Genomic DNA, 24,292 nt, shown 5'->3' with positions numbered 1-24,292 from the left:
TGTGTTTGGCAATGGGGAATCTGTGCTATTAAAATATTAATGCTAAGACAAATGCTTATGCGGCTTATTGAAATATTTATCAAGTAGGTACCTATAAGTGCTTCTAAGTTGGGCCGCTCACAGATAGCTGTGGTGTGAGGCAGCAGCCCTGTTTTCCTCAGGAATGCGACGTGTGTACATACCAATTTCCCCTCCATAGATAAGGCTTTCTTGGCACTAGTACACACAGATATTTTTTCCTGTAATTTCCCCGCAATCAAGAAACCTAGCAATTGAGTCCAGTACCATAATAAAAGGGCCCAGGGCCTTGTTTATGCCGCATCAGGGAGACGCACAGCTCACCTTTTAAAACGCCTTTCCTTGCTGCTTTGTCATCTGGAAGTGAAATCCGATGGCTCACTGTGGGGCAGTGTTCCTGATTCTGAAGTTGACAAGGAAGAGGCTGCAAGAAAGAGTGAGCCCTGGGGATCCCTCACCGTTGTCACGCTGTCAGTTTTCATGGGTTTACTTCTTCGGCTGCTGTTTAACCTCTTGGGGCTGCTGTTGGTAATTACGTTTCTCTGGCTTTAAGAGCTTTTTGCTTTCCTCGTCCTGCCCCCCCCCCGCCCCCCCCTCCCAGCCTTTGGGAGGGGTAAACCCAAGGTGGGGAGGGTGGGGGGAAGTTTTGCTGTGAATTCTTCAGCCATTTAGTGCAAATTCCTGTAATTACCGGCATTGTGTCCTCTCTGAATGGCACATAATACAGCAGAAGCCATTCCTAATTGAGACCTTACAGGAGGTACAAATCCTCTCTTTGTTCAGCCTGACAAATTAGTGCCAGAAAGTGGCAGGGTCCGAGTGGGAATCAAAGGCAAGAAACACAAAGATGGAACTTAAGGCTACAGTAATAATCCTCTCTTGTCCTGAGGGGAAAAAAGGAATGACCAATGAAAAATGAAGTTTTTTTGTTTTGTTATAAATTCCCTTGACATGACAGCACCTCGGGGCTGCTCTATTTATTTAGCAAAAGTGATTAAATAGTAATACAACAGGGCTGCCCATTGTTTCCCCGGGAGCCCCCACCTCACAGACCCCTGCTGCCTTGGCTAATTGATTGACAATGAACCTCTGATAAAGAAGTATGTTGTTAGGACCTGAGCTGGGGGGAGCACTTTTTCCCTCTCTTTGTGTGTCTGAGTGTGTGTGTGTGTGTGTGTGTGTGTGTGTGAGAGAGATTTCATTTTTGTTTGAATTGCCCTCTAGTTTTTCTTTGCCCCCTCCCTTCCCCCCCCCCCTTTGCTTTTTTCCCCCAAAGCTTTTCAGAGCTTGCTCCCAGCTGACATTCACAAACAGGTAGAGAGGCATTAGTATTGTCGTGCAGGCTTTTGACAAGTTTATCTGTGGAGCCAACTTCCTCCTCTCCCCCTGCTCCATGTAAGGCAACACAGCAGTGTGAGAAGAGAGAAAGAGGAAGGGGGGCTGATTGTTGGTGCTTTAAGGTCAAAAAAGTGTTTTTTTTAAAGTTTCTCATTTGTGGGAACGGATGTCTGAAAGTAGTCTTTGAACTAAGATTTTTCTCTTAAAATCATTACTCAACTTAAAAAAAAAATCTGTGCACTAATAGCATTTATATGTTGGGGGTGGGTGTTGTGAAGTAAGAAATAGACATTTGAATTATTTAGTCTCCCCTTAGATCCTGCGAAGTGGGGATTGATTATTTAAGGTTAGAATCTGGCTGCTTGTGGTGTAACTCAGTACCCCAAGGATGCTGTAAATTGTGGGGAGATGACCAAAGCCCTCCAGGCAGATAAGTAATAGCTCCTGGTTGTTATTTGTTATATATGCTCAACTAGCTCAACCGGAGCTAAATCCCTAATTTAACTCTGTTACAGCTGCAAAAACAAATCATTTCAAGCCCCTATGAAAGCAAAATATATTCAACAAACAGTATCGACCTTGTTAATACCACATGGCATTTCGTGTGATAAATGAGGGTGTCTTTCTGGCAAAGGCCTGTTTTATGACATTGTTTAGACATAAAGGATACCTTTACCCTGGTAATACAAGCATCCCTGATAGAAAGTAAGGAGTGGTTAATTATTCATTAAATGGCTGCCAGTCGGGAAATAGGCAATATTTCTGAGTTGGGCATAGTTACTTATTGGCCTCAGAGTAAATCATGCAGAATAGCAACTCTTAAGAAAATGGGAAATTAAATGTGGGAGCTGATAATGCATGTGAGTCTAGATAAAGAAAGATCTGTAGGTTTTTAAGTGTTAAGAAGGGAAGTTGTATATTATGCTCTTGGAGAAAAAAAATGTTCTAATGTAGCCAAAATCTGTCTTGACTTCCATGTGAAAAATCAGAAGAATCCTCTAGCAGCAAAAGTGCCAGGTCTCTGAAGGAAATGAGAGAAAAAAAATAGAGAGAAATAGACTTTCCTTGGTATCTCCAATTCCTGTCTTTACTGCTGTTTTCAAATTTGTCTTCCACTTGCTAGGAATGGTAGTGAGATGAAAGTTTATTTGAGTTAAGGAGTAGACAGGTAGCCAATTAGAGGAGAAAAGGACAATGAAGGAAAACTTGGATATGCCCCCCCTCCCCCAAACATATAAACAGCTTAGAACTGTTTAGTCCACTGTTGTCTTCTCACCTTGTAAGGTCGAAGTCATTTTTGTTTTTCGATGTGTTGGATTGCTGTCTTCCAGAGGAGAAAGTTCTAGTTCGTGTGTGTTCATCCTGACTGGCTAAGTTTATTTACATACACACACACACACACACACACACACACACACACACACACATATACACATACATACATATACATACACACACACACATACACACACACAAATAAAAAAGGATAATATGCTAATTAGACTGGGAGACCTTTCAGGATATCTTCTGGATGTTCTTCTGGACAAAGCCATGGTGGCGGGGCCAAGGTAGAGGTGATTAGGGGTCAAGAGGGCAGGACAATTGTGGGTGATCAGGCCAGGATGGGACGGCAGTTGTGGGTGATCAGGCTGGCAGGGGGCAAGTTAGGGGTGAGCAGGCTGGCAGGGTGGCATTTGGGGGTGAGCAGGCCAGCAGGGAGGGCAGGTGGGGGCGAGCAGGCCAACGGGGGGGGGGGCAGTTGGGGCAAGCAGGCTGGCTGGGGGGGAAGTTGGGGGCGAGCAGGCCAGCAGGCAGAGTGCTTAGAGGCAATCAGGCAGATAGGCAAGTGAGCGGTTAGGAGCCAGCAGTCCTGGATTGTGAGAGGGATGTCCGACTACCAGTTTAGGCCCGATCCTCCGAGGAGTCCCAGATTGGAGAGGGTGCAGGCTGGGCTGAGGGATGCCCCCCCCCCCCCCCGCCAATGCACAAATTTCATGCAACAGGTTATCTATCTATCTATCTATCTATCTATCTATCTATCTATCTATCTATCTATATACACACACTAGTGGACCGGTGCACGAAATTCATGCACAGAGGGCGTGGTGTCCCTCAGCCCGGCCTGCACCCTCTCCAGTCTGGGACCCCTTGGGGGATGTCCAACTGTCGGTTTAGGCCTGATTTCTGTGGGATTGGGCCTAAACCGGTAGTCAGACATCCCTCTCGCAATCTGGGACTGCTGGCTCCTAACCACTCACCTGCCTGCCTGCCTGTCTGATTGCCCCTAACCACTCTGCCTGCTGGCCTGCTCGCCCCCAACTACCCTCCTGCTGGCCTGCTCACCCCCAAGTGCCCCCCCACCAGCCTGATTGCCCCCAACTGGCCCCCACTGATGGCCTACTCATCCCCAACTGGCCGCCCCTGCCGGCCTGCTCACCCTCAATGGCCACCCCCCCACCGGCCTGATCATCCACAACTGCTGTCCCATTCTGGCCTGATCACTCACAACTGCCCTCCCCTCTTGACCCCTAACCGCCTCTACCTCGGCCCTGCCATCATGGCTTTGTCCAGAAGAACATCCAGAAGGTATCTTGAAAGGTCTCACAGTCCAATTAGCATACTACCCTTTTATTAGTATAGATAGAGGCCTGGTGCACTGGTGGGGGCCAGCTGGTTTGCCCTGAAGGGTGTCCTGAATCAGGGTGGGGGCTCCCTTGGATGGCTGGGTGGCCTGGGTGAGGAGGCTGTGGTGGTTTGCAGGCCAGCCATGCCCCCATTGGGATGGGGGTCCCCACTGGGGATGGTGCTGGCCTGGGTGAGGAACTGATGGCTGTTTGAAGGCTGGCCATGCCCCCCAGCAGGGACCCTCACCCCATGGGGGCATAGCCAGCCTGGGTGAGGGGCTGAGGGTCGTTTGTAAGCCCCTCCTTCGGTGGCCAGCCGGGCGACCCAAGCCTCCCACGTGCTCAGGCCGGCTCTGTGGCGCCGCCCACAGGCCCTTCCTTCAGTGGTGGGCCAGGGCCGGTGGGAAGCTTGGGTCACCACCATCTTTGTCCCACTGATTTGCATATTCCCTTCTGATTGGCTATGGGGCATCATAGGGGTACAGTCAATTTACATATTAGTCTATTAGTGTAGATATTTATTTATTTATTTTATTGATTTCAGAGAGGAAGGGAGAGGGAGAGAGCGATGGAAACATCAATGATGAGAGAGAATCATTGATCAGCTGCCTCCTTCATGCCCCCTACTGGAGCTTGAGCCCGAAACCCCAGCATGTGCCCTTGACCAGAATCAAACCCAGGACTCTTCAGTCTGCAGGCCAATGCTCTATCCACTGAGCCAAACTGGCCAGGGCTGTTTCCCCCCAACCTTGAATATGACCGTGAAGGGGCTGCTGATAGTAAAATCTGTAAGTGGAGTTTGGTGGAGGGTTCATTTCAACAAACGTTTATTAAACTCCACACACATGCTCTGCCAGGCACCTTGGCAAATGCAAGTGGGGTGAGGTACACGCCGTGCTTTTCAAAGATTTATAGAATCCCTTCCATGAGGGTATGAGGGGCTTGAAAGGGGTGAGCAGGAGAATGGAACTGGGAGATAAGGAGTTAAGCTTGGATGGCCATTGGCTTGGAGATCAATACAGCCTGCTCTGTTTATGTCAGAGAATCCCTGTGGTAGAGAATTTGAAACCTGAAGAGCTGAAGTGGTGTCTCTCCCACTTCCCTATTTTAAACTTCGTCCTTATATTTCCTGCAGTATTAAACTCGGAGAAATCTGCTTGGCTTTTACTGCCTGTCTATCCAGGATAAAACTAGAACCTCTGTTGTGTGCTCATGCAGTAGGTGCTATGGGAGACATAAGAGAGGCATAGATCGGGGCTGGATCCCAGGACTTCAGAGTCTGGTTGAGGCTGCACAAAGGAAAATGAGGGAGTACTAGACAGGTCAGTTTATGCTGTATAGCAGCGATTTTCAACCGGTATGTCGCAAGAATTTTTAAAACATGCAATACCTGACCTCTTTTCCCTTAGGCTGTGAAATAAAAAAAATGACAACAGCCAACACAACAATAGCCATCCAGTGTGAATGAATCAAAATTATACCAATTTTTTTTAGTTAGATTAGGTGTGCCACAGAATTTTAGTAATTAGTTTGTGTACCATGAGATGAAAATGGTTGAAAATTGCTGCTATATAGCACTTAGTTTTCAAAAAAGCAAAAACCTCAAGACAGAGAAACTTGGGTTATCAGAAATTACAGTTATATAATTTTGTGAATGATCGGCTGCTTTACCCAAGGATTGTTGACTAATGGATCCCTTTCAGCCTAGAAGGCTGTCGTGAAAGGTGCATGATAATAGTGAGAAGCAGCATAGCTTAGTAATTAAGATCAAGGACTTCGGAATCAGACTGGCTGGGTTTCCAGATCTGCTGCTCACTAACTGTGTGACCCTGGGTAAATTACTTAACCTTTCTGTATCTCCGTTTTTAAATCTCACATGTGAGAAAAGAATCACATCTACTTCATAAGTTTCTTGTGAGAATAAAATGAGTTAACAGGGCTTGGAACTGTGCCTGGCACATAGTAAGTGCTATATAAGGGTTAGCTATTTTTATTATTTGTCCAGATAGGACAATAATTACCTCGATAAAGATATCAGTGGCATACTTATCAAATTTGTAGCGTTACCAAAACTAGGTTGGACAAATAATATGCTTAATGACAGAATCCAGATTCTGAAACATAAGCAAGAGGAATGAACCAAACAAGATGTGATTTAGTAGGGATAAACAGACACTCCTATACTTATATTCAGAAAATTAACTGCAACGATAGAAGGTAGAGGACACTCCATCTAACAGCAGCTTGTGTGGGCAAACAAACGAGGCAAGAGGAAGCCAAAATCTGTGCTGCTGTGGTTACATCAAAAGCATGCACAGCAGGTCTATTGGGAGAAACGACATTCTCATTGTGTTCTGCCATGGGCAGACCTGGACATCTCAGCTGTGGATGCTGCCCCTGTAGAGCAAACAACCACATCTGTTGACGTGATAGGATAGTGAAGGCACTAAAGAACGTGCCATGCAAATAGGACCTAGACTAGGGAGAGAATAAGTGTTGTCTCCACTTAGAAAATAGGCTTTCTCTGTGTCATTTCTTTGGACAAAGGTAATAGAAATGTCCAGAGTGGAATGGATTTTTCTTAAGATTTGATGGTCATGGGTGAAAATGAGTAGGGTGGTAAGAGCTCTGGCCAATGAGACTGGAAGACCTCGAGTTTTGACCTCAAGGCAAGTCACTTAACCTGTCTGAGCTAGTTTTCTCATCTGCAAGATGACAGATTTATTAATTCAGCCCTTCTGAAAATGTTTATTGGAGCCCTACTATGTTCTAAGCACTGCACTTGAGGCACAGTGAACAAGATAATCCCATTATGTGTCTTCACGGAAGTTGGAAGCCAGACAAACAAGTAATTATAGCACACAGTTGAACTTGAAGGTTTGTGAGTTTTCTTCCAATACTTCCATCTCTCTGGGATATTTTAGAGGGAATGGCCTTGTATTATATGGTCCCTTTTATCTCTCATTCTATGAATCTTTAATGTCTACAGAAGATTAGAGAGAATTAGATGAATGTGGTCCTCCATTTAAACCTCATTTAATAAGTAATACCTTTTTCCTTGGGGAAGAGATTTTAAACCTGTAGAAGTATCACTTGAGTAAGAAGACTGGAGACACAAATCTTTTTCCTGGCTCTGATGTCTATCATTGGATAAATTACTTTGCTTTTTACCCCCCTCCCCCGCTTTTTCCCCCCCGTTTTGTTTCTAGGTTCAGAAAATCATTTTAAATAAAAATGAATGTATATTAAGAATGTAAATATACACTGAAATAATGTGATTTAATGGAAGAAGAAGAATGTTATATAATTTGGGTTGAACTATTTCACATTCTAAAATTCAGAGAGATTTGATCACTTTATATAAGTAGGCCCTTTGATTTTATAGGACATAAATTTGCTTTTTTGATTTATTCCTGGTATTCTCATCATAGAAGTCACATGTTGGTCTTTGATATGTTTCAGAAGAATAAAATCATTTTGAATTTCAGAAGATATGGATCTTTTGATAGACCTTCCTGAACTTCATAGGCCATAACTGTGCTATCATTTTTTTTTTAAGCTGTTCATTTCTCTCAGTCTTTGTTGCTATACTTTGGTCTGGAAAGTTCTTGTCCCTTTTTGTAGCTTCCTTTATGGTTAACGTAGTTCTCATCATGTGTTCATTTCCGGCTAAACTTCTAAAGGAAGTGTTAATGTACTATTGGACTCTACATTGAGTTAAAAGTTTCTATCTATTGACCTTTCATTAGGAGAGAAATTGATCTAGGTGCGGTTTTAGAACAGATTGGGGTATCTTATCTGGGGGTATGTCAATATTCTCCTTAATTTCCTTGAAAAACTGAGCTTTCACAGGCTCCTCTAAGAGTAAGAGCTACTTGAGAGGTTTTCTAAAATCCATTTCTGCCTAAAAGCAGAAACATACTTAAGTAAAAACTTGCAATTTTTAAATACAGCTCTAAATAAGAAATTCTAATAATATAGTGATACCATTTTACTTCTTGCATTACTAGTTTCTCTTTTAAAATTTTATCAAATATCTTTATTAATTTTTTAATCTCTATTGTTGAAAGTATTATATATGTCTCCCCGTTTCCCCCCATTGACCTCTTGTAGCCCGCCCCTACCTCCCCCAGCCTCCGCCTTCATCACCGTATTGTCTGTGTCCATGGGTTATGCGTATATGCATACAAGTTCTTTGGTTGATCTCTTTCTGCCCACCCACCCACCCTCTGCATTACTGTTTTCTTCCAATCATTCATTCATTCAACAAACATGTAGTCCCAGAAATTTAGGTGTTGGGTTAAACTAAAAGTTAACTTTAGCAGTAGAAAATGTGACTGTATACTGGTCTTTATACTTTGAAATATGTTAACATAGAAAATATTTTAATTAAATCACATTAATAAAAAACAGAGCATGAAAGTTCTTCACATGTTTCAGATAAAAAATGGAGCCGGCCTGCAAAGCAGTGAACTGAGATGAGGAGAGACAAGCAATTTTCTGGGTATAGTTTTGCATTATGCTTTATTGAAGACTTTTGGGTGTGGAAAATCCTTTACACTCTTAAAGACTTCCTTCCAAACCTCCCTTGACTACCCTGCCCCCCACCTTACTCTAATCCCCTAGGTAGAATTGAGCATTCCTCTTGCATGACCCCACCCCCTCCACTCTCCTGGACTCCTGTCGTGGGCCTATAACTTTCGTCTGACTTTTGAGAGCAGGACCCAGCACTTTTCAAAGTGTGGCCAGAGCACCATTTGTATCAGTTTCATGAGGGTGATGTGGGGAGCATTGGTTGGACTCTTCCCTGTTGAAGTCAGGATCTCTGGGATCGGGCTTAGAGATTTTAACAAACTTTCCAGTTGATTTGATTGCATACAAAGTTTGAGAAACCACCAGCTATCCCATAGAATGTTCTTAGTGAATGAACCAAGTCATCTTCAGTTTTCTCTGGGTTATTAAGCACACTTCCTTCAATTGTTTCTTCAACATATGTCGAACATTTGCTGATAATCTCCAGGTTTCCATGTCTTCCTTATATTCTGGAAACTGCAATAGGGTTCTCATAGGATTCTACCCAGTAGTGAATGCAAACGAAAAAAGAGATTAGTTCAAGATGTTACCCACATTCTAGCTTCCTTTTTAATACATCCTAATATTCCGCTTAGTTTTATTTTATAGTTGATAAGCATACTTAGCATTTGAATTTTTAAAAATATATTTATATTGATTTCAGAGAGGAAGGGAGAGTGAGAGAGATAGAAACATCAATGATGAGAGAGAATCATTGATCAGCTGCCTCCTGCACACCCCCTACTGGGGATCGAGCCTGCAACCCAGGCATATGCCCTTGACCGGAATCAAACCCGTGAGCCTTCAGTCCACAGGCCGACGCTCTATCCACTGAGCCAAGCCGGCTAGGGCAGCGTTTGAATTTTGAGATAGTCTTGACCTCTCTCACGCTCTTTGCTACCAGTTGGGTCGTCTTTCACCAAGACAACTATAGTGGTCTTCTAACCAGTCTTCTGCTGCCAGTCTAACCTTCCCAAGTCTTGTCTTAACTGCAGAGCATGTGATCTTATTAAAATTCAGATGGACCCTCTTTACAGTCCTTCAGCAGCTCCCCACATCTTTTGGCAAGATGAGCATCCTTACAGTTACCCCGAATGATTTGACTCCTGTCCCCTGCTCACATTCAACTCTTGCCCTCTAGTCACTCTCTCCCTCATTCATTCCCAGTCAGCCACTGGGGTGTGCCTTCCAGCACTGACTGCACCCACAGGGGAGGGAAGGTTTCTAGTGGCCTCTTCTTGGGTCTTCCTGGGACCAAGCAGCTCAGAAGCAACCAAGAAACTGGCTGGCTCTGGGCTGCCCGCCTTGGCTGCAGCCTCCCAGAGCCCCCGCACTGGTGGTGGGATGATGTGCACATCGGTGACTTTATGATCCCCACTCTCAAATCTTGGCTTGAAATAGCGAGCGTTTTCTTTTTTAAAGGATATTATAAAGGTGACCAACAAAATGAATTTTATGTATTAGCTTTCATGGGAAATGGTTCAGTGTGTGCTATTCACCACTTCTCGAAGGGAACTAGGATTCCAAAGCCAAAGACATGCAGGCTTGTATCAATTTTAAAAGATTGAAAATCACATTCTTTTCTCCCCCCCCTCCCCCAGCCTTATCGAGTTATCATTGACAAATAACATTGTGTATCTCTAAGGTGTACAGTGTGGTGATTTGATATACGTATATATTGTGAGATGATTGCCATCTTAAAGTTGGCTAAGACATCGCCTCACATAGTGAACATTTTTTTTTGGTTTTTGTGAGAATAAGATTTATTTTATTATCAACTGTCAAATATACAATAAAGTATTGTTAACTGCAGTCATCATGCTGTACATTAGATCCCCAGCTATACTGAGATATAACTGATAGAACATTGTGTATATTTAAGGTGTACAGTGTGATGCTTTGTAAAGCATAGATTCTGCAAAATGAATACCACAATAAGGTTAGTTAACACACCCGTCACTTCACTTAGGGGTGTGTGTGTGTGTGTGTGTGTGTGTGTGTGTGTGTGGTGAGAATTTTTAAGATCTACCATCTTAGAAACTTTCAAGTATAAAATACAATATTGCTGACTATAGTCACCATGCTAAAAATCACATTCTAGCCAGTTATGTACCAAGGTTGTGTCCTGCTCATTTTTTCAGTGAAGTGAATCACGGGGGCTGAATCAGAGGCCTGCTGCAAATCACCTCCCCTTCAAATCACCAGCCCTTACCTCTGGCAGAGGATAGACTTAATGGGAAAGTCTTGGTCTCTTACCAATAAAGATGCTCTTCAGCCCCCAGACTTTAGACCAGACAGAATAGTAGTCACACATGACTTGGTGGCTGGGAAGCACCCACGCTCAGTGGGGTAAGTAATACATTAGGAGTACAAGCTCGGTCTTCCGTTTATAGCCCTGCCTCTGGTTGATTATACAGCCTCGAGCCAGCCTTTTCACAGTCTTGCGGGTCAGTATCTTCGACACTATAACTTGAGGGAAGATTAAGCTGCCTTGATTATGTACCATTCAAATGTTACAAAGTACCAGCCAAACCCAAAGTGCCCAATCTTAATTTAGTAATATTGAACATCACTGCATCCCCCATCCCACCCCCAACCCCCGAAAATATGAGAGGTTCCCCATACGATTTCTTAGATGATCAGAAGTCTATTTGTGGTCTAACAATGTATGGGAAACCTTGAGGAAAACTCTGTGTCTCATCCATGGTAGGATGAGGAATTTTAACTGAGTGGAAGGTGCCCCATAATGCAGAGGGTTGTCCTGGCATCGCCGGGACGATCCTCGGGGATCTTCACCCACTGACACCCATGTTCTGGTTGCCTGATTGCCTTCCCCTTACTTCCCCACCGGTTATTGGGTGCTATCTGTGTGAGCCGTCATCCTTCCAGGGGCTTTGCAGGGTTAAAAATCCTACCTCTTTATTCTGCTCCCAGGGGTCAGGAAGATGGAGACCACGATAGCCACGTACATTGTTTATGGATCACAGTAACTAGACCCTTACATTTGATAGGCTTACTCACAGCTGGAGCCAGTCCCCAAGGCCCTGCCTCCTGCAGGCTAGGCTGAGCAGGCCAGGTCCTTCGATACTCACCAGTCAGATACCTTATTTTTCCATTTGTGAGGAAGGCTGGATACACCATGGGAGAGAAGCTGGGGATATATTACTCTAGAAGAGTAGCAATATGAGGACCAGGAAATAAGGGTGTCCCACCTACCACTTCTAAATCTCCTGTTATAAGCAGCCTATCTTCAAATACTAAATAATGGTTAAAAGATTACCTTTGGAAGTGATCACAGACCTGTGTGGGTTTTTTGTGGGTTTTTTAATCCTCACCCAAGGATTTTTTTTTGTCATTGATTTTCAGATAGAGTAGAAGGGAGGGAGGTAGAAGGGGGGAAGGAGAGAGAGGGGGAAACATCGACATGAGAGAGATACATCGGTTGGTTGCCTCTCGTACACTCCCTGAATGGGGTCAAACCCAAAACTGAGGTACATGCCCTTGACCAGGAATTGGACCCTGGACCACAGGGTGGTGCTGTAACCACTGAGCAACCCAGCCAAGGCCAAACCTGTGTTTTTAGAGAGACAGAAAAGCGTGGAAAGCAGGCCAAAGAAGGCATAAGGGAAAAAAAAAAAGAATACAGTGGACCAAGGCAGTCTTCAAGTCTTCTAGAACATGAAGAATTCAGTTTAGGGTGAAAATGAAGAAATTCAAGCATGGATTTGAAGGAAGCTGATGAAAGTGGTCTTTTCACTTTGAGACTATTTCTAGCACTATTCACATCCACTCTCATGACTTTAATTTTATGAAATTGTTGTCATTACTAAAATAGCTCAAGGAGAAATTACTCTAAGAGATGCTGCCATGGAGGTTTTAGCAAAGAGGAAAGGTTGTGTTTTAAAGCTACTGCCAAGTTCAAAGAGATAAGACTCTCACAAAATAGCAGGGGAGAGAAACAAGCATCAAGAATGGAGAGTGACATGAGAGAAGTGGTGGGACAGTGTATGTGGCAGAAACTCCAGCTGGAAGAGGCTGATGTATGTAGGGATGTCTGTGTACCGCAGGCTGGAAGGAGACGGTAAGGAAAGACGGGTTGCTTTTCAGGTAAACCAGAAAGTTAATCTGAACTTCCCAAGCAATATGCGGTCATTGACTTTTGAAGCAATCGGGGTAGAGCTGTAACGAGGGAATCGCTAACGAGTTAGTGCTGGCTTAATACAATGTTAAATGCCAGGGAAAATCAGTGTAGCAAGAACGTAATTTGGGCAGACAGACAAGGGATTCTCTGTGAGAAAAAATGGTTCAGAGCAGGGCTGGGACACAAAATTTAAGGGGATGCCAAAAGCCCTCAGTCATCAAGGTAAGTCATATTTTAAGTAACATTATTGAACAATCAAAAATAGTACCAAAAAATCCATGAAGAACAAAATACAAAATTTTAAATAGAGACAGGACAGTCGGGCTGATTTTTCCTGTGGCCTCAGGCTCTGATACGGTTCAGAGGAACATCCCGTAAGAGTTTGTGTAGTAAGACAACTTGCCCCAAAGCTCTCCGTGTAAGTTCCAAGTAGCCCGGCCCAGCGTCTGCCTCGTTACAAGGATGGTGAGGCTGACCTTCCATTGCTGTCCGGGACTGCAGGGCTCCCGCGTTTAAGGTAGAACTGACCGAGCAGGGGGTAAGTGGTGATAGAGGAGCCTTAGTCCCACCACTGGCTGCTTTCATGTCTCAAATAATCAGCTTAGTTTGGCCTCTTCTGACTCTGCAGTTGTTTTTCAAGTAAGAGTTATTCGTAGGCAAGTGTTTCACCAGAAGGATTAACTCATGAAGGGAAGAGCCTGGAGCTGGGAGCTGTGTTTCTGCGGGTAGTCTAGTGGGCGGTGCCTCCCGTGGATGGCACCTCTTTGCTCCAGTCTGGCAGCTGACTGGTTTCTGTAGATAAGGAGGTAGAGCTGGTGAAAGGGCGTTTTCTGCTCCCCGTAGTAGATGGCATGTCCCTCGCTTGTGGAGGACAGTGACTAGGTAATCACTCACTTTGCTCACTCGCCTTTGTACTGTCTCGAGGTTTTACAGCAGTGGCACTGTTGGCATTTTGTACCAGACAATTCTTTGTCGTGGGAGGCTGCCTATGAATTGAGGGATGTTTGGAAACATCTCCGGTCTCTACCCATTCGGTGCCAGTAGCTACCCTGACTCACCCCTTTGTGGAAACCAAAGATGTCTCTTGATGTTGCAGATGTCCCCTATTGGGACAGAAGTCTCCCCTGGTGGTGACACTGTGCTGCCAAGAAACAAGACCTACTAACTCTGTCTTCGCTTCCTCGCGCTGCTCTCCCTCACTTCTGTAGGAAGTGATAGTGTCTCCTTACTGAAATGCATGTTGATTATTTCAGACCATCTCATGGCTCATAATAAGACCTCAGCATCGTCACGGGTAGGTTTAAGTAAAAGTAGTAGGTTATAGAAATGGAACCCTCACCCACCATCATTCAGTGTAAATCTCTGAGATGCTTTCAGTCACAAGTAACAGGAAATCGAATTCAAACTGATTTATACAATGAAAGAGAATTGTTTTCCATCAGTGGAGCTTTAGGCATCAGTTGATCTGCTAGCTCAAATTTTTGAACTCTATTTTTTTAAATTAGTGTTTCAAACAAACGATATTTTCTCCCCCAAAGCTCTCTCTGACTGATAGATTTCTCACCTAATAGTCGTAAGCTCAGCACATCCTGGGCATTTCTGAGGAGCCCCTTGCCATGCTCTTCCCTCTAGTCAGCTGCTAAATTGTTTGCATTTGCTCTCCCTAGTATTTCCTCCTTCCCCCCTGGGGGCTCCCCTGCGCCCTGCTTACTCAAGCTCAGACTGACTTACCAACCGTCCCTGCGTCCAGTGTCTTCTTGCCGGTTAATCTTTCCAACGCTGGGGTTGCTGTTCTGCTTCAAACCACCCTAGCTGGTCCTGTATCTTATTGATTAGTTCGGACTCCTTCCCGCGAGCATCCAGGATCCTTAGGTTCTAGCCTCAGTTCATCCTTCAAAGCTCTCCCCACGTCCCTCTGGCTACAGTGAGCTTCAGACAACTGGCAAAGTCAGTGTTTTCCAAACGTGCTCCCATTTTTCTGACTTGAACTTTCATTTGTCAAAATCTTTTTTCTTTAAGGCCCAGCTGGAATGTCCCTGTGTCCACACAGCCGTCCTCGTCCTCTATCTCCACAATTAGACGGACTGCTTTCTCCCTTGCGCCTCTCTTATCTTCTGCTTCCCACCTTATAGAGTTGTATTCTTTCCTCCCCGCCCCCACCTTCATATTCAGAGATGATGCTACTGCTTGTGAGGTCCAAGGCTGAATCACTAATGAACTAAATTATGTATTTTTGTATAGTTGATTCATATTTTCTGTGCTTGTCATATTGTCATCCACAGCAGACAGTTTTTCTAATACCCCCCACAAGGAGATAGCCACATGGAAATTCACCTATTAGTTCACTGTATTGCTCACAAAGTGCCACACACCAGCCAGTTCAGGGAGGCCCTGCCCTTTTTTGCCAGATGCAAACCCATGGACAGAATGAGTTTGTCACCTTCTGTCTCAGTTTCTTCATTTGTAAAAAAGGGATAATACCCACCTCATAGAATTGGTGAGAATTGTGTGTGTGTGTGTGTGTGTGTGAAGTGTGTATAACAGTGCCTTGGCATATAGTATGCACTATGTAGAAATTTATTTGTCCCTTTCCCTGTTTATAATTTCCATTTTAAATTGTGTTCCATTTTCTTGAAAGTCTTTGGGGAAAGAGCAGATGGGGACAGAAGTTAATGAGAAAGTCTGAGAGGAAAACAAGTATGAAAAAATACTAAATTTAGACTGATTTAAATATACTAGATGGTGAATTTGTAGCATCTCATTATTAAACTTTTCTTATCTTACCCTACTAAAATTCCAGTATTGAAGCATCTGATCGTAAGAAAAATTGAAAGTAACTAAACAACTCAAATTATTCTTTGGAAGTGAAAATATGTGTCACAGATTGTTATATTTATAAATCAAAGAAGGTAGCTATTTAGTACGTAGAAAAGCAGTCAGAGTCTCTAGAGCAGTGAACATATTTACTTACTTCCCTTAGCAAAAATCAAGATTTATTGCCTTTCAAGATAAATTTTGACTAAATATTGACTTTAGGTTCTCAATCATTGTTTACCTGAAAGACTAATAAATCTTGACACTTCTCAACTTGAGTTGGAGTCTACTTGGTATTTATTAATTTATTTAATAAGATTTATAATCTTAACATTCCATGAGCTTGAATAAACAAACATTATAGAGTTTAGCAAGAGTAGAAAGTCTTTAGTTTATATTTTCTTTCTTCCTTTTTTTTTTTCTTTTTTGCTGCAAAAAAAGCTTTATTGTTTTCAGTTGGTCCACGGCTTGAGAGGGGGCTCCAGGGTGGTAAACACTGCCTAGTGGCTGCAGGGGGCAGGAGCTCTGACACCAAGGGGGTGCAGAGGGGCCCCTCCAAGCCTACTAGGCTCCAGAGGCTCCTAGTCCTGCTTGAGGGTGAGCCTTCCCAAGAGAGATTCACCTAGCCCAGCCTGCACAGGTTAGTCAGATGCTCGCCCATCTTCCCGATGAGTTTCTCCTCATCATCTAGGAAATGACTCTCCAGGAAGTCACAGAGATGGAGGTCAGTATGGGCAGTACCCCAGTGCACACATCGCAAAACACTAGGCTTAGTTTTTCTCCAGGGCCATGGCGGCTTCATGGCGTTCGTGGCTCTACCCCACTCATCTTGGGACAGCTTCTGCCTGTCCTGGAAAAGGATGCGGCCACTGTTTTGCATTTTCACGAGAAGCTGGGTGCTTTTGGGCTTCTCCTTGACCAACTCACAGATGTGGCCCATGCCCTCCAGAGCCACATGGTGGAAATACAAGCCCAGAGAGAGGTAGGCATAGGAGGCCCGTAGGTGCAGGTTGACCAGGTGGTTGGTGGTGGCCTCCACCTGGGTGGAATAATTCTGCTAAATCTGGGAGCTAATGGTTGTTCGACAATAAGGAGCTAACCACAGAAGTCTGTGCCGGATGGTCCTGGAGAGAGAGGATGGCTGACAAGATGGTTTACAGTGGTTCTCAACCTTCTGGCCCTTTAAATACAGTTCCTCATGTTGTGACCCAACCATAAAATTATTTTCTTTGCTACTTCATAACTGTAATGTTGCTACTGTTATGAATCGTAATGTAAATATCTGATATGCAGGATGGTCTCAGGCGGCCCCTGTGAAAGGGTCGTTTGACCGCCAAAAGGATCGCGACCCACAGGTTGAGAACCGCTAGTTTTGGAGGTGGGGACTGGAAAGGAGTTTGGAGGGTGGAAGAAGGGGGACTCCCCAGGTCTGTTCTTTCCAAACACTGTTGAAGCAAGAGACAGGTTTAGGGCACCCCTGACAGGCTGCCTTATAAGTTCAATCAGCAGCAATTACATAGCATGTGATTTTCACTTCACTTCTTACTTAAACATAGTACATTTAAATAGTCACTGCTAAAAAACCACATACACCTTACTTTAGGCTTGTAGAATACTTCTAAATTTTAAACCAATTGTTATTCAGATGGGATTTTACAAGTATCTTTTTTTGGTTGCCTTAGTCCTGCAAGTAAAATCAAGTAACACATGATTAGACTTTTAGATGGCCTCTGTCCTGGTCAGTTGCTGTCTGTTGGTCCCAGCCTCAGTCTATTTCTCTAGCTATAATGTGGATTGAACACTCATTGTGTCCAGGGGCAGCGCTAATAGGTTACAGGCCTCACATGCGCCATATTGCTGTGTGGAAATGAAAACCCTTTAGTCAGGTGCTTCCGTGTTGTCCAACAGGAGTTACTTCTCATATTCTTGAGGACAGAGCTGTCCTGGCAACCGCTACAGCCCATTCTACAAGTGCCAACAAGTTATCCTAGGTGTGTGTCAGCCACAGTGGGAAGTGTCCTTAAAGAGCTTTATTTATGCTTCTTACAGGTCAGCCCCTTGTCTGTGCAGCCCAACTTTCTGAGTCAAAGTTTTGGCCAACAACAAGTGACAATTTTTTTTACACTCTCTCACTGTTATAAAGGCCATTTATAGACAAACATAAAATGAAGCCCATCAGAAAACGATTATTTTTCTGATGGACAGAAATGAAATTTAGTATAGATTTGGGGAGAACCAGTCAGTGCATTTCAAGATTGTGCTTTGCTTTATTGTGCTTCACAGATGTTGTGTTTTTTAATAATTGAAGGCAAGACCTTATACCAGTAAAGCGATTACTACTCTCTTCATTGCAGTACTGTATTTATTGGGGTGGTCTGGAACCAAACCCACAATATTTCCGAGGTATGCCTATATGTGTATTCCCTTCCAGCCGTGAATTTTCATCCCCTGGGAAGAGAATTCACTATCAAAAGACTTAAAACCTTATGGAGAAATAGTTTTGAGATACTGCAGTTTAAAGTGAGCCCAGAAAGTAAAAAAAAAAAAGGGACTACCAGCAGTCTGCCATACTGCAGAGTGGGCAAAAGTGGGTGTACAGTTGTGAGTACGTGAAATGTATTATTATTTATTAACTAGAGGCCCAGTGCACGAAATTCATGCACTGGCGGGGGGTGGGGGGGTGGGAGGGGTTCCTAAGCCCAGCCTATGCCCTCTCGCAGTCCGGGAGCCCTCAGGGGATATCCGACTGCTGCGGAGGTGGGAGAGGCTCACCTCCCCCTGCGCTCACCAGCTGTGAACCCGGCTTCTGGCTTAACAGCCCTTCCCCTTTGGGAGCGCACTGATCACCAGGGGGAAGCTCCTGTGTTGAGCATCTGCCCCCTGGTTGTCAGTACTCATCATAGTGACCGGTCACTCCGCCGTTCAGTCGATTTGCATAGATTATTATACTATTTATTTGTATTAATGCCATATGAACAACTGTAAACCTACTTTTGCTCATGCCTATATTCATATTAGCAATCTAAACAGTACACATGGGTTTTTCTTGATTTCCCCTTTTGTTCCTTTAGTTTCACTTGAGATGCTTATGGGTGCTGTTTGCTTTGGGACAGACAAAATGCATACTCAGAGGCATTTGTTTTCGTGTGCCTGATTCTCCATTCAAATATTTCATGGTATAATTGATTTAATGACTAAGGAGGTGCCTCCTACTTTGTGGGCCACTCACCACCTTCTCCCGCAGACCGAGTAACTTAGCCATTTGATATGGGAAAGTTTTAGATCACATATAGTAGTCCCCCCTCATCCACAGTTCTGCTTTCTGGGGTTTCTGTTATTCATGATCAACCTTGGAAAGAAAATATTAAATGGAAAATTTCGGAAATAAACAATTCATAAGTTTTAAATTGCATGCCGTTCTTAGTAGCCTAATGAAATTTCACACCATCCTGCTCCGTCCCACCGGGGACATGAGTCATCCCTTTGTCCAGTGGATCCCTCCCCCCGAGTAGTCACTTAAGTAGCCGCCTGGATTATCAGATCAACTGTTGAGGTATTGCAGTGCTTGTGTTCGAGTAACCCTTATCTTATTGTTGTAATTGTTCTGTTTCCTTATTAGGTTCTGTTGTTAATCTCTTACTGTGCCTAATTTATAAATTAACTTTATCATAGGTATGTATATCTAGGAAACATAACATTATATATAGGGTCTGGTACTCTCCGCAGTCTTGGGCATCCCTGGGGTTCTTGGATCATATCCCTTACAGATGACGGGGGACTAAACAGGTGTTTCTTGATGTCCCTCCCCTGGCTCTTTTCATTACCATTATGTAGAATTCCGTAGCCTCAGTTCCATGGGCTACCGGTTACCTAACCTGAGAACACATCCCAGCCCCGCCTCCTCCTGCAGTGGAGGATGCAAGCCGGCCCCAGCTTTGCTTGGTCTCCACTTCCTTTAATGGACACCAGAACCACATGGCAAAGACAGTGCCCCTGCTCTCTCTCCAGCAGTCCAGCGCTGTGCCCAGCTTTGTGCTGATGCCAGGCTCACTAAACATAATTTTCAATTGTATACCTAATGTGACACCTTATTGTTAAAAGTACATGTTTAACTCTTAACTTCTTAAAGAGCCTATGGTTACAGACTGGAAGCTAGGAAAGCTAAGTTCTTTGTGATTCTGTCCCCTCCCTCCCCCACAATTCTTGTAAAATAGCAAGTCATTGAACCCCCATTTCTGTTTTTTTTCTTTTTGGCAATTCTGGTCTCTAAAGCATATGGTCAAGCCACATTTTGCACAACGCTTACCACAGCTCACTGTCCCATGCCCGGACCCTGGACAGAACCGAGGAGGGATGGGCAGGGCAGTCCCTCTCCCCCTCCTGGGGCCGCCTCTCTCTGCCCCGTGTGCCTACAGTGAAAGGGGGTAAGCAACTTGCCAGTCTTATGTTTTCTATTTTAACGGAGTAAATGGAAATTTGTCCTCGCACTCTCTTTATTTTACCCCCTCCCTTTTATAGAGGTGCCTTCTCCTTTTTTTTTTTTTTCTTCTCTTTGTCCCTGTTCTCTTCTTAAAGCTGTCTACCGTCCAAATACAAAATACTGCCTTTACCTTACCAAGCAGGGTAGAGGGGGTAGGTAGCATGGCTGTGTGTGTTCTTTCCTCAGTGAGAGACTCACCTGGGTCCAGCCGGAGCCCTTGCTACTTTTCTCTTATGCCCATCAATTTTCCAACTGCTGGTCAGGGGCTGCAGGACTGAGCTGGTAGCCGTGCAATAGAGAAAAGCTGGCTGGCTCCTCCTCAGAGCTCAGCTCGGTAACACCACGCTGCCGCCAATTGAGCTAGCTGGGTACACTTGTAAGAAGAAAGATTGTGCCTCTGTGGAACGTTATGCCAAAATTTCTGCTTCAGCCCCCAGCAACAGATTCTTTGGGGTGTCTTAAAAGGCCATTTGGGAAATGGACTTAATGCAGCAAATAGGATTTCGGTTAAATGGTTACATTTGTTTCCCAAAGTGTATCAGGGGGAAGCTAAACTCTTCAGAGCATGTGTTCATTAAAGATTTGAAGTGGGGTGGGAAGCAATAAAAAAAAAAAAGGCCAGTGGGTTCTCTTGTGAGATCGTTTTTTGTTCCTATGAATTGAATACACTCTGAAAAGTTTCAAAAAGAGACTGGGAAGAATGTATTTGCTTTGATCCAACATGTGGAGTGTTCCCCACTATAAATGCCCTTTAATTTAGAAACATTGCTGAAAAGTCTATTTGAAAGTCCATACAAATATAATATGTAAATGAGCTCTAATTAGTTATTTCAATTAATTATTTTTTGTTTCTGCTTCCCAGCTCTCTTTTTCTCCCCATAATGTTGCTTGTCAGAGTCCACCTTTGGCACCCTCCAAAAAATGTGTTTTCCTAACAGTAATTATTTGAGAAAACACATTTTTCCCCTCTGTGGAAAACTTTATAATGATAGTGGAATCCCAGATTCTGTATGTTTATAAGGAATTGTTTGAGACATTTTTAGTCTATGATTTGCTAGTATATTGAAGAAGGAAATCTTGTAGTTAATTGAAAGAATGGTTGTTTCCTTCTTCAAATAAATGGTGTGTGTTGGTTTTAGAAAATGAATCTGCATCAGGCTACCAACTCGCTTCTAATCTTTCCCGACGATCCTGTGTTCTTTCATTGGACTTGAAGATGGAAAGTTTTAATTCTTTCTAAGTCAACTAAGATTCTTCTCAGTGGGGACAATGGATGCTCTGGAAAAACATGAGTGTAGTGAACTCGGGTTTTTCCTATGCAGCAAATTTTTGGAAATAGACTGAGAACCTGAAATGTTGATTTTGGAAGCCTAGAAAGTAAACTGTGTGACAGATTATGAGCTTTTCACTGATAAAGTGCACTTTCCTTGAATCAAATGAGAACTCTAGAGCTTGGAGGGCTTTGGCAGCCACCTCGAGACCAGGGAGCAATGCTCAGTTTTTACCACCTCAGCTCCTGGGTGTGGTTGGGTAGAAATGCAAGTTCCTGGGCCCGACTCCAGTCTACAGAATCACAATGTCTGGGGTGGGATCCACGCTTTTCACAAACATTTCTAGAAAATTCTGACGCTCAGCAAATTTGGCAAACTGCCGATTTAGGCTAACCCATTGAATCTGCAGTGAGGAAAGCAGGCCCAGAGAGTTGATGGGTCAGACGCCCATTGTACCCGAGGCAAGAACAAGCTTCCTGACTCTAGACTTGTGCTGTCTCTGCACCAGGTATCCAAAACAGACCTAAGCAGGACTGTTAGGGTAGGTTGAAACCTACTTCTGTTACTAGGGGTGATTTCATCACCGAGATTTGGAGAGAATGGTTCTCAATAGGGTATAAAGGTAAAGACACCCAAGGCCTAGAGGTCGGAGGTTTTGTGCTGGGGCCTCTGTCTAAACCAGTGGTCTGCAAATTGCAGCTCACGAGCCACATGCGGCTCTTTGGCCCCTTGAGTCTGGCTCTTCCACAAAATACCGACTTCTGCACATGGGCCATGAAGTTTCAATCGCACTGTATATGCGCGCCCGCACGTGGTATTTTGTGTAAGAGCCACACTCAAGGGGCCAAAGAGCTGCATGTGGCTCGCGAGCTGCAGTTTGCCGACCACTGGTCTAAACTAAAACCTGAAGGAACCTGAGCCGTGTCGTCTGTTCTCTTTTCTATGAGCCTGGAGACCTATGCAAATAGGTAAGGATGTTTAGCTCATTTGTTAGCTCATATAGTTGCGCCCCAGCACATTAGGCATTGGATACGTGTGCCTGGTTGAGATACACATCTTTAGGCTATATGCTTTCTTAAAGTGCATTGTGTGTTCTAATATTGCCTACAGATGTTCCATCTAGAAAATTATAATAAAGTCATTAAAAAGTACAGACTGAAAAACCCAGTAGTACCTACTGAAGCATATATGAATATCCAGAAAATGCTTACTGATGTTTATTATATTCAAATAACCAGAAAAGATAAAATAACCTAAATTTGTTTTTACAGTATTCTGTGGTGAGAGTTTCAACTATGATGATGATCCTGAATTTCTACAAGATCAGGATCACTTTCTAAGTCATCAGGGAAGGCTGAGTTCCATTCAGCCTCACTTCAGCATTAAGTCAGTTGACTGCCTATTTTTGGAAACTGCAATATCCCAGTGTCTAGAATATGTCACAGTCCACTTAACTCTGTCCCATAGTTCACATAAGAGTACGTGTGAAATGTAGAATTCTTAGAATAGGCAACGTATTTTCATAGGGAAATGAACAAAAGTAGGCTGTGTCAAGAGGCAGATCCAGGGTAGCGGATCAAATCTAGAACAGCCATGGGAAATTTAAATCTCTATGTAAGCATGTGGCTGTACATATGCTAAATGATATTCCGTTTCTCATCCCTTCCACATAAACATGTATTGATGGTCTGCTTGTGCAAAGCCTTGTGTTAAGTGCTGAGGATAAAAAATAGATCTGAGAAGTTTGCAGTGTGGTTCTGGCTGTCCCGGCACATAGAGAGGCCACCAAGCTGAAGGCAGTGCGGTCAGGGAGTGCAACAGACAGCATTCCAGCGTTCAGAGCTAGTGATTGTGACGGCACCTCCCGCGCACCCGACAGAAGCACCATGTGTGTTGGGTTCTTCCTTATCTTTCACACATACCTCATTCCTCAGGAGCTTGGATTTTGTTGCTGTTCTAGGAAGGAAGAGTAGTATTGAGCTCTTGAAGCCTAACACCAACACATTTACTTCTGTCTTTCATACCTCCCCTATTTAAAAGCAGTAGGATCTCATTCTTTCTGGCCCATGCACTATGAAACGGCTTAATTACTCATGCTATTTTATTTGTGATGACAGTGAAAGCTCTGTGAGCTTTGTGATCCTTTTATTCAGGCTCTTCGTGTTGAATCAGTATCTTCTTTAGTTGGGGATTTGTTAAATAAATGTGTTTTAGCTCCTTCTAATGGAAATGGGGTGCAACACTGATCATTATTAGTAGTAGTACTTTATTTTGTACCCATATATGAAATTGGCTTAATGTGAGATTTCTTTGAAAAACGTAGTTCTTAGCACCCAACCATGAAATGGGCCATATGGAAGGAGTTCTAAAATGAAAGCTGTAAATCAAAAACTGTCAGGAAACTGCTGCTGTTGATGTAATCATGACTACCTGTTCTGGATTTTGTCCATTGGATTGACTGTGACAGTGTCTCTACACTCACCAGCAGAAGGTGGTTCCATCTAAAAACCAATGGCTCCTCTGCGGCAGAGCCATGGTTATTACCAGGACAGTGCTCACAGAACCATGGACTCCCTTGGAAACAAAAAGGGCCTTAGCCATCACTCACAGGCAACCAGTGGCCTTGAGTAACCGGCAGGATTTGGCAAAGTAGAGATCGGAGAAGAGGACCTTGTGTAAGGAGAAATAATGTGCACCAAGATATGGAGGGTGGAGAGAGCACACTGTTTATTTGGGGAACAGTATGGAGAGTTCTCTGACTGGAATAAAGAGGTTATATTCCCACTGGAGAGTAAGCAATAGAGTAGGTAGTTGGAAAGGCGAGTTGGAGGCCAGTTAATGGACAAATTCCTTTCATTTATTTTGGAAGCAAAGGAAGGCTCTACCTATCAGTTTTTAGGATCATTTTAGAGTCAGACAAGCATAGAGCCAAATCCAACCCCACCTCTTATTGGCTGGGTGACCTCAAGACAAAATACAAACCTGGCTAAAACCTTAGTTTATTCATCTGTGCAATAGAGCTGATACAGTTCTC

The 24,292-nt window shown here is 43.8% G+C and overlaps 1 protein-coding gene across 13 annotated transcripts in view; it reads left to right on the top strand.

Moving 5' to 3' along the window:
• PLEKHM3 (pleckstrin homology domain containing M3) overlaps positions 1-24,292 on the top strand; it is a 181,597-nt gene that overhangs the window by 41,583 nt on the left and 115,722 nt on the right. The gene's annotated exons all lie outside the window — the stretch shown is intronic.

Source organism: Myotis myotis, unplaced genomic scaffold, assembly GCF_014108235.1.
Source record: "Myotis myotis isolate mMyoMyo1 unplaced genomic scaffold, mMyoMyo1.p scaffold_m19_p_8, whole genome shotgun sequence".
NCBI lineage: Eukaryota > Metazoa > Chordata > Mammalia > Chiroptera > Vespertilionidae > Myotis > Myotis myotis.
The sequence above is the reverse complement of the archived record's forward strand: the minus strand, read 5'-3'. Positions and strand labels throughout refer to the sequence as shown.